General features: G+C 35.1%; 1 protein-coding gene across 2 annotated transcripts in view; it reads right to left on the bottom strand.

Annotated features, from left to right (window-relative positions):
- Nucleotides 1-12,018, bottom strand: part of jak2b (Janus kinase 2b) — a 130,452-nt gene that overhangs the window by 57,645 nt on the left and 60,789 nt on the right. The window lies entirely within an intron of this gene.

Below are 12,018 nucleotides of genomic sequence, written 5' to 3'. Positions count from 1 at the left end.
AACACGATGTGATACTATATACTACCTTAAACATACTGCACACACTTTACAAAAATAAATCATTTTTTAATTTACATAGAAAATTTTACAGTGCATGTGTGGCTGCAAGTAAAACATGATCTACCTGTTTCTTTTGTTTTCTTTTCGTACGAGTCAAACTTTCTTTTCTTTGCAAAAACCAAATTCCAAATTTTAATTACTGTAGTCTACATCTTGCGTTTCGCACCACTGGAGTGCATCAGTATTTCTGAAAGCATCTCGCCCTTTTCCAACCGTTCAATCTCAGTTAGTTTAATCTCTGTAGTGATTTAGTAGGCTACTTCTATCTGTTCTTCCGTCTTTGAAGTCAGTATAACCATTCCCCCACCCCACAGTGTGTCTCTTTGGATCCTGCAATTCACAGTGACCTAGCGACATGGTTAGGAGGACGTACTGTATGTTGTGTCTAGCATCTCTGAATGTACATCATAACGGTGTTTGTATTAACGATGGACTACAGTATCCCCTTATTCTGATATACACAATAACATGAATTTCACCACAATTGCATGGTTTGCGATTTTCATTCAAATACTACATCAGCTTTTCTGGGAATACAGAATGCATCACAAGTGGGGGATTATTATTAGCAGGTATTTTTAATTTCATTGTAAAACTAGAGGGGTACGATGGTCTGTTTTTTTAAATAGTTTCTTGCATTCTCCAACAGTCCTTAATAGTATAACAGAGGTAGAGTGCAGATTGTGAACGCTGGTAGGTGTTACTTTTGTAGTGGTGGGATGAACATGGTATTTTCATGTTTGGATATCTGTTTAAATTGCAGAAATGGCTTCTTATCCAAATACGTTTCTGGTCATCACTGCGCACGTATAGTACTATTGGGCCAATGCAATCAGTGATGACAGCTGAAGAAATGTATGTACAGTATGCTTTAATCATATCTTCATAAGTGGAATTTTTATATTGGAGGTTTGTCCATCTTCATTTCTTTAAATGCATGTGGATATGGACATGAAGCAAGCAGAAAAACAAACCTCCTCTGAACAATACACAAAAAACTTTTTTTTCTGACTTCTTGACTTTTTTTTTTTTTCTCACTTAGCTATTGTCCCTCCCTGCTTCTTCAGTATGCAACTGTATTTTCACTCATCTCATGACAAGTATCCCGGGGGCTGCAATGTTTGTTCTCAACGTCACATTTCACTTTAAGCTTACATTTATATTCTGCATATGTCTGTCAACATTCCGTGATATTGTCACAGTACTGCAAGTACATGTGTGGAGGCGTTCTTTACAGCAGACCACTGAAACAGTTTCAGACGTGAGATGAATCTGAGAATTGAAGTTCTACCAGATCTTTACTGTACAGAGATTTTACACACACACACTGGATAGTTTTATATAAAACAATCTCAATTTACAAAAATACTGATTTATTCTGGAAAAACAGATTTTAAATTGAAAACATCCATCCTGCTGACATAGTTAGACATATTGTGTACCACAGCTACTGCTATAATGAAAAGGCAAGGTGCAGTGCACAGGATTCTGAATTGCAATTTATTTATTTATTTATTTTTAAGCGCAACAAATATGAATAATCATAAAATGAATTACAATGTTATACAAATAAAAGTACTAATAAATTGCAGGTATCAAACAGCTTAGTTCTAAATTGCCATCATTTTTCATGACCTGCTGTTAGTTTAAAAAACAAAAGCACCTTGTTCTCGTTTTTCATTTTCTGTTTTAATTACTTGAATCATTCTTGCAAATTTGTGGGACACTAACTGTATACTAGTGCATAGTGAAACAGTGTGCACAATTACAACAAAGTGACCCTGGGTTTGAATATGCAGGTTCCTCTCTGTCTTGCACTTCTCTTCTGAAGGATTTCCTGCCTGTCCTCAGCAAAAGCCAAGTGTTGCCGCATCCAGCAGTGTAACACAGCAGCCACCAAGGCAAACGACAGGTTCGACAATGCTTAGTATTCCAGATCCCTGCCCAATTTCATGCTCTTTTCTTCATTTCAATACATTTCAATATCATTTAAATTGATTAACGATGTCAAAGTGCTAACTTGACAGATGGTGCAGAATACTAGGTGAAAACCATTCTTTACATACGCCACATTTTTACCCCTAAAGCCCCACTTTACGCCAGCTAAACACGTTTTTTGGCAGCAACATGGGTATTTTGCAGCTGCAAATCACACGGCATGTATCCTTACATCTGCCCCATTATGCCTTCCAATGATCTTTAAAAAAAAAAAAAAAAAAAAAAGGAAAATCACCAAATCCACAGCAGTTTTTTACTCTTTATGTAAGTAAATTACTAAATACTAACATGGTGTGATTGATAGGGGATCATCACTAATGTCATTTATGTTGAATATTAGTTCACCAGAAATATTTTATGAAGTTCTTGTGTAGACTGGATTTTTTTCACCAACTATATACAATATATCATTTTTCTTTTTACACTAAAACTTTAAACTGTGTTTCAAAGCTCTTTTCAAAATGGCCACTCTAGTGCACTGACAGTGTAAGGATTATTGACCACATTGTCAAACAGGTAACAGAGCATTAACGATCTACGATGTGGTACGGAACTGAAAAGCCAGACATACATTTTCTTGTAAATCGCTCTTCCAGCAGTGACTTAGAGGACAGATCTCAAACCCCAGTACACTAGAGCAGCCATTTTGAAAAAAAGCTTTAAAACAGACTTTAAATTTAAAAGTGTAAAAAGTTGTCAGGATGTTAACAACCTTACTACTTACTCTTTAAGGTTGTTTATCTTAGGGTATTGGGGGGACGTGCTCATCATGAAAGTAATAAAATATAATTTACCTTAAAATGACTTGAGAGAATACCTTGTGTTGCCTCTCTCATGAAAAATATGTAAAGCCAAGAAGTATCTACTTTTTTTTTTACCACTTTGGAAATCCATGAGTCAATTAAGTGACAGATTATGATCCTCTTATGAGCCATAGACAGAAAAAGATCATCAAATTTTGTTGTGTGTACAATATAGGATACAGTAAACCAGACAAAATTGCCTATTTTCAATTTCACTATGGTGAGTAAATACATTTAGAAAATGTAGGATCTGCTTCGGATTTGAGCATTTTTATCTACGCTTGAGGTGGGGACCTTGAAAAACAGCTACCTCTAGACACTTGCTGGATTTGATGATAATTTTAATTATCATTTATCATAAATTAACCATTTATGTCAGATGTTCAGTATGTCAGCTGGCCGACAGCCAAAAAACTGTTCTGAAGGTGGTGAAACTGTATGCAGAGACCACCCCCTTCGACAAACTGGCCACCGAATCAGTAAGATGAGGAAGCCTACTGTAGCCGAAAAAATACAGGGCAGTTTCTTACATTAACTGCTGTCTGGCTCCAGAGTACGTCATCATAACTACAGTCGACTGTAGTTTTTAAGTTATTAAAAAAAATCTTACATTAATTTAGTGATGGGACAAAAATTCATATTACACTGCTTGAACTGTATCTGATGGCAAAAATGACCATGTTCATATTCATGCAACAGAATATGACAGCTTTGATGACATCTTAAATTAATAATACACATTCTACTGTACAGCAGTGTTCCTCGTCTTACTTCAAGAGGTAATACGATAGGGTACCATATTTATTTCACACCTTAATTATTTTTTTCTGTAATATGGTAAAAATTATACTTTTGCTTTCCATCCATCCCTCTATTATCTGTAGCCGCTTAATCCTATAGAAGGTTTGCGGGGAACCAGAGCCTAACCCGACAGACATAGGGGCGCAAGGCAGGACTACACCCTAGACGGGATGCCAGTCCATCGCAGGGCAACTAAGGGACAATTTAGAGAGGCCAATCCACCCAGCCAGCATGTCTTTGGACTGTGGGAGGAAGACGGAGTACCCGTAGAAAACCCACACGAACATGGGGAGAACATGCAAACTCCACACAGACAAAACCGAGGCCAGAACCGGACCCAGGACGCCGGAGCTATGAGGCAGCAGCACTAAAAACCACTCCACCGTGCCGCCCTTTTTGCTTTCCAGCTAAATCAAAATGAAAGAATATAAATATTCTTTTCAATGTAGAAAAAAAATTCTAAAAACATCAAAATCCCAGGTTTGTGCCAGCAATACTTTCATTACATTTAATTAAAAAGTTAAAAGAAAAAGGAAAAAAGTAACATATATATTTGAAGACTTTCCGACAAAAACCCTGAAAGACCTTGGAAATCCTACTGTAAATACAGGTAATTCAATAAACAATTTTTCTGTTAATTATTTTAATAATTACGCAATGCTGTACTGTTCGTTTGAATACTAGCATTTGTTCCAGCACAAACCAGGTCTCAGCTAGTCATACAGTAGTATGGCTAGCTTGTAGTATTTACCTTATCACAGGCTGGGTCTGCCTGAGTGGCCCCTATCATCGTTGCCAGAATGCAGACTGAGGTGCACAATTCAGGAAAGCTGCAGCTCAGATCTCCTTATCTATGCGAACACACACAAACACACAAGTGACGCTCATCCAGTAAGTATGGTAAGCTTTTTGTGCTTGACCAAAGCATAACAGGGTTTTCTTTAACAAAGAGCTAGATTCTGTTTATTCTGATTCTGTTTACTTCAAATCATCTAACTCAACTTTTAAGGATAAAGTTACCAAAAGAGATTTAATTTGTGTGTTTTTAAGAAGTTTTGCAGTAAGGTTGTTTAATTTTATTATTATCACTATTATTACTATTAGAATTGTAATTTATATTTTTCCTTTCTTTTTTATTCAAAGTATATCCACAGCCATGGATAATATATTATAAAATATATTAATGTAAAAATAATGGTTTGATTTTCCTTTAAATTCTCCCACAATAATTTTATTTTACATTTTATTTGGCCTTACCTTACTTAAAGTTTGTGAGATACATCAGCCTGTGAAGTAATAATTTAATTTAAATATTTGCTGTGGTTCTGGTTCTAAGACACCAAGATCTCTGAGCTAGTAAAAAAAAAAAAAAAAAAAAAAAAAAAAAAAAAATCAAATTTCTAACAAAAGTAATTGTTCTTATTTTATTATAATGTATTTATTATGTATAATAATAATAATAGGCCATGTTTTATTACATTAGCACCACAGAAATGTCCCTATTTCTGCCTGTACAGTATATTATTATGTGTGAAATCTAAGTTGCAATATTGCTGTATTACCTTATAAACCACAATTTACAGTAATACCTCTACTTCAGTAGGTTTTTCTTACCAACTTTAGCCAAACACTGTCCGATACTGTAATTGATATGAAAGCCTCAATACTGCAATAAAACATCTGCTTAGTGCTTTATAACCCATTATTTGCATAAAAGCTGTTGTCTATTGTAAGTGGAAAATAACATGAAAGTGCTGAGAGACAGTAAACTATTGCATCATGGTGCAGATACTGTAACACTTCTGGTACTGAGACACTCTGTACATTACCACAATACACAGGAGCTTGATTTGATCTCTTTTTTAAAAAATAATTATTTGGTACCTTGAAGTGTTTGAGAAGCTAGAATTTTGACGCTATAAGCTCAATATATAAAAAATGTTTTTTTTTTTTTTTACTGTAAGACGAAATTTCATTCCATTGTAACATATTGTACACTGGAGCCTGACCTTGTCAGGTTTCATAGGAAAAACAAGGTCGGGCCTGGTTTAGGGTGACCAGACGACCTGGTTTTCCATCAACGGTCCCGGTGTCCCAACATTTTGCTCAAGATCGTTAAAGTTGAGGTTTTCTGCCACTTCGCGTAGCGAGACACACTCTAAATAAATTTTGTCCAAATCAAGTAAACAACTGCTTTTAGTTTATGGCACCTGCAGTGAAAACAAAATGAAGTAAAAAACAAGGTACGAGGGTAATCAAGAACATTATTTTTTTATAACGTGATAAACACAAACATGCTATTTCCTCAGTGCGCTGTGTGTTTTCGTTTAGTTATATGAATTTACAATTATTTAGCTGTTCAGTCCTGGTGGGATTTAGCCCTGACACCAGGCAGAGCAAGGAGAGGTTGCAAGCACCCAAATCCACCAGGTTAAACAAAGTTAATACATAGAGCCTGATGCAGTAAAAAAAGAATGAAAAATGTCAAAACGAACATTTGTAATGATGTAATTATTATTATTATTATTATTATTATTATTTATTATTATTATTATTAATAAACTCAATATAAAAGTATCAATATGTATAAAATAACATGGCTATTTAAAACTAATTAGCCACAAATTATACACCCAGGAGTGTACTGAAATTAGCTAACTGCTTAAAAAAATTTTTTTTTAAAAGATAACACTGAAAGCCACTGCACACTGGATCCGGTTCCACCATTAAGCTTGCGTCAGTCCAATGCACACAAGATGCGTTAATATCATACTTCAGAGCGCTGGTGTGCAGTGGAGGCTTTGTATTAAATATACCTAGTTTCAGTATTTTAATAAAAAAATAAATACTGTTCTGCTGTACATAACTTTGAACACAAAAAACGTTAAATGTAGTATAAACTTAATGATCAACAAACACTGATGGAAGTCAACACGTTTGCTAATTATGTTTCTACTATATCTATAATAATGTTGTTATGCAATACATAATAAAAAAATGTAAAAAAAAAAAAAAAAAACATAAGATACTAGCAACACAGTTGTCATAGCATCAGAAACCATATGACCAATATTACATTTTTCAAACACTCGCTCCTGTAATAAATATATCTAAAAGTTGGGAAGCTAGCAACGAGCTACAGAAAATGCTTTACAACAATGACCTTCTACTGCTGTCTATATATGGAGCCAGAAATTCCATCACTTTCACTCCTCTTTTCTGACTGTTAAGCCCTGCCGCTCTTCGTTGCCCTGTCTCCAGGTTAGGCCATTGATTCTTTACTTTTTCGACTACAATTGAAATAAAGTATATGCTTGTAATAATCCACATGTTTATGTATGCTATCAGTTCATAATTTCATGTTTTATAATTAGGGCTTCTGGTTTTGGGGTTTTAATTTTGATCACGTGATGTCCCTTTAAACTTTTGAGCCGATTCAAACAATAATTGCCAAAGGAAGCTGTTTCTTTTTACCCTCATATCCTGATTGAGTTAACGAACAGCGTGCAGTGATCTCACCTGATTCTATTTGAACCTGCATTTCATTCTGGCTGAATCGCAGAATTCAGTTTATTAATTTCCATTGCATTAGTTTCTAGTAGTGCATCGCTAATTTAAACATTCTGATATTCAGTTAAGGCTTAACAACTGTTAATAAAGGTTTAAAGGGAAGATGCATTTTAAACCTGTTTTACTCTGAAAAAAAATTTAAACAGCTCTTGAAAAATAAAAAGTGCATGGGAAAATAAATTGGACCTGACGCGTCTGACAAGCGCTGAATAAATGGACTGCAAAGGGTTAAATTAGTGAAGCGCTCCCTCAGTGGTTTCTTCCAAAGCAATGTTTAAGAATCTAAAACATGCTATTAAAAACCAGAGAGCAACATATCAGTAGCTGTCATATTTCAAGATACCAAGATGCCTTCCAGGATATTGAAAACGTGGTTCATAGACCACACACACGCAAAAGCAAAGCAGTCCAAACAGCGGCAGCGTGGGAGAAGTGCTTCATGGAAGAGTGCAGGGCAGTTTAGAAGCAGTTTGAAAGCAGGTTGACAGCTGCAAAAACTAAACTTAAACTTAGAATAAATAAAAATGAACATGACCTTCAAGCCAGTAATCTGTGACACCCTGTGAAGGTGACATCAGACCAGGAAATGAATTCACAACCACAGCAGCCGATTGGGGTATAAAAAGCACTAAAAGGTTTAAACAAAACAAAAGACTTTCACAAAGCAATAGGCACAAGGGCCAAAATAAACAAACAATAATGATGACAAATAGCAATTGTTTTCTTTTAATTATTGTTTTACCTACTCTCTCTCTGTTTCCCGTTCTCCACTCCTGAACACTCAACCCCCCGCGCAGCCAAAGCTGCAGGTCTTTTATATTATGGCCGAGGGAATAAGTCTGCGTGACTGTCAACTAATTCAATAATTACTAGCCGACAGTAACACATCTCCCCCTAAAGTCCCAGAAGTCCTGCTCAAAGTCTTGGGCCAAGAACAGAGGCTTTAACCCTTTGTGGTCCTATGTCAGACCAGGTCCGACATTACAATTTTCCCTTTCCAGTCCGATATCATCAAAAAGACAGGTCTCTAGTCGTTTTTTTCTCCAGAAAGCATCTTGGGTTCGATTCCCACAGGATTTAATATTGCAAACTTAAAGAAAATGTAAATGTAAATACATGGATGAATGTAATATTTGCATCCAGAGCCAATCAAAAAAAGGGCATAATATCACAGTAGTGATGTCAAAAAGTGATAATTCCTCTAGAGGAAAATATACTTGAACTTTGACCCATTCTACTCCGAAACCATCACATTCAATTCAACACACAAAATGTCTCATTTTCAACCACTCGACAACACCCACAGCACAGGAATGTTCATTAACGATAAAAATAAAAAAATGAGAATACGTAAAAAAAAAAAAATAATAATAATAATAATTATGTAAAGCTGTTGCATTCGTATCTCAGAGAAACTGATAAGAAAACAGGAAATTAAAACAAGGGCAAAACCTAAAGGTAAAACCCAACTGTCCTGTTGAACCTAGTCTTATTTAATATTAGCATCACAATGGTATCCATGTATTATAAAAAAAAAAACAATAGATGGGCCTCTATTCCATCTCTGGTTTCTGTGACAGTTTATAAACTACTCGACCTTCAGCCTCATAAATTATGACTCCACAGAAACCCTACATGGAATTATTTTCCTGTAACCCATCTATTATTACTATTATTATTGTTTTGTGGGTGTTACGCTGATGGACTGTCTGTCTCTGCTGCGGCGCTGCCTTTGTGCTGTGTGAGTTGAGTTGTTTAAAAAAGCAAATAGCTGTTTTGTGAGAGTTCTATTCTGTGGAATAAATTTGGAGTTGCATATACAGAAAAGTGAAAAGCACCTGAAAAAAATGATCTTCAACACCCTGATTAACAAAACTTAATTGAATTTATGTATTAAATGTATTTAGTTATCCGTCACCCACTCAATACAAGGAAACAGCACGGTGGCTGAGGTGAAACCTTTAGTTTTATAACGTATTATTTCTAATTTATCATTAAGTCCTTAATAATACTACGTACTCAGAGTGATTTTTAGTTTTTTTACTTGTGTTGCTATAACATGGCTCTCTACCCTAGCTAGTAAGAACAGAAAATGGTAAAAATTGTAGATTCAACAATGAGTGGACCAATAAATACTTATTTATTTTACCAACTGTACCGAACGCAAAGCCAATGTGTTTATTGTGCAGTGAATGTGTGTGAAATATGAAAAGGCATCTTGAAACTAAACAAGGAGCTTTTGGAAATACGTATCCAGAGGGCACAGTAGTTAAAAGCTCAAAAGTAGAAGCGCTGATCTCTTCTTAACAGTTATACAATTAATGTCACATACATTTTAAAATCTTTGTAGTGATACATTGTTAAATTCTTACACTTTTTTATTGTTAAAGTTCTATTCATATGGTAAAATGTGTAAGTCTTGTTCAATATATAAACATTAAGTTATATAATATTTATTATTGCTTAACAATGTGCAGAGTAAAATATTCTGGCCCGCCCACTCCTAACTTTTTTCCAATCTGCCCCCCCTTAAATTTAAAAAATCTAGTTGAAGAGTCCTTACTGCAACTCTATCTGTCCAGGGTATACGAGAAACACATGCAGTTTTACAGCAAGCACAGCATAAACCAGTCTGTGTTGTTACAGATGAAACTACAGATGGGAGAGATAAGTGTCCTGAGCATTGTAATTAATTTATAATTTTATGAAAATTGTATATTTTTGTAATAATGCCCCTCGTTTTCAACTAGTCTATATATTGTAATGCCAGCAATAAGTTGTTTTTTCAAAACACAATTTGTTGACTGACCTACAGTACATTGTTACTAGTAGACTGCTTTAAGACTACAGTATCTTAGGGACTTAAATTTAAAAAAATAGATTTTTTTTTTTTTTTGTTAATTCTTAGTAGACTGTCATTGGATATTCACCTCCCAATGTCCAGCATGCTTTTGGACACGTGACTAGTCTGCTTCTATGAAGCTGGATCTAGCATTGCAGAGGTGGGGCCCAGACATGCAAGCGAAACGTTAGGAAACACGTTAAAATTCGGGCTGAAAACACAACATGGTTGATTACTGAGGCGATCGCAAATGGCATGCAACCAATTTCAGTTGAGGAGGATACCGGATTCAACTTTAATGTCTTTTGTTTTTGTTTTTTGTTTTTTTATTTTTTAACAGAAGACTGCCATTGTGTTTTTTGGTTCTTTGGGTTTTTTTAGATTTTTTTTAAATGGAATATTGATTCTTTTAATTAATGTGATACTGTACCAGGGTTCTCGCCAGCGCTGTTGAGCGTAACGAGCCGTTACGTTGCTACCTGGATAAATGACACTGTATTCAGGCCATACACTGTGTTTTCAGTTTGCATAACGGACAAAATATAATAATAATCCTGTGAAACATTGTTGATTATTCCTTTATATGAGAAATTGGTCTGTTTAAAATACTTGCTTCAGCTCTCAAAACTCTTCAATGGGTTGGTTGTGACAGCATGTTCTTTAGTTTAGTGCGTGTAATGTATGCAACACGGAGACGAGACTGAACTTCACTGAACTTTATTAACACATTCCCCCCTGTTGACAGATGAGACTAGATCCTGGGTGCGACCCTGATACACAGCTCTGTAACAAGCAACACCACTGCAGATCTTTATTATTATACCATAATTACATTCCCTCTAAGACTTTCATTTAGTTAGTCACTGTGGCTAAAGTAACTTAACATTGTTTAGCCACACTGGAAACACTTCAGTCACTTAACAATACTATAGACAAGTTATAAACACACTGTTTCAGCAAGGCAAAAAGACGTGTATTTTATTTGAAAACACACAGCCACATAATGCCAGACCCTACCATTTACAATATATAAAAATTATATTTAATTTGCACTATAACTCTGATTCCCATTTAATAAATGCCAAACTTAGTCCCACGTGAAAAAAAAAATGTTACAGATTTCCTAAATTCTGAATAGGTTTACAGAGATATTCATGTACTGCATAATCCTTTACATTATTTTGACTGTGACACGGTTTTCTTTCCACTACAGAACAGTAAAGCAAAATTGTGCCAGTAGACAGTGCTATTAGTGTATGTTAATATTAATGCCTCCCTGACCAACCGCAGCAAGATTGTACTAATGCGATTAATAATATTAATAGGATTGTACAGCCACTACTGTGTTTAAAAAAAAAAACGTTTACTGTGTTCTTTCACCTGTGACTGCTCACAGTAAAATATTGCACCGATTCTGACATTAAAACTCAATAAAGTCAAATCCTTCTTTTTAAAATAATAAATGTGTTTATTATTTTATTACATTTTTCCTCCTTCGAATCCACTTTGTTAATATTTCAAAAATGTATTTCAACACATTTTAAAGAGATAGCAAACAATGGGGGGGAACTTAGCTTTGATCTTTAAGCTGTGTGTTTCTGGCTTGCCATCTGTGAAAATATTGTTTCGTGACCAGAGGGTCTGTTGCTTCACCTCCCTGTGACTAGTATCACAGTCATATTTTAGTAGTTTTCATGGGTGACTGGTATTCCTTGGGCTGTATCTTTTGGAACATGATTCTGGTAATTGGTCTGTACAATTTGATTTATAACGTTTTTTTTTTTTCCGTTTGGATGCCGTATGTTTTTTTTTGTTGGTTTGTTTGTTTGTTTGTTAGTTTTTTAGAAGCAGCGCAGTCTGCTGAATGTTTCTATTAGAGCCTCTGTCCTCCCATTTGTGGCATGCATATACGTAATCAAGCTAAAGACCTTCCATTTGGTAAAA

This window comes from Polyodon spathula, chromosome 1, assembly GCF_017654505.1.
Source record: "Polyodon spathula isolate WHYD16114869_AA chromosome 1, ASM1765450v1, whole genome shotgun sequence".
NCBI lineage: Eukaryota > Metazoa > Chordata > Actinopteri > Acipenseriformes > Polyodontidae > Polyodon > Polyodon spathula.
This window is presented reverse-complemented; position numbering and strand designations above follow the sequence as displayed.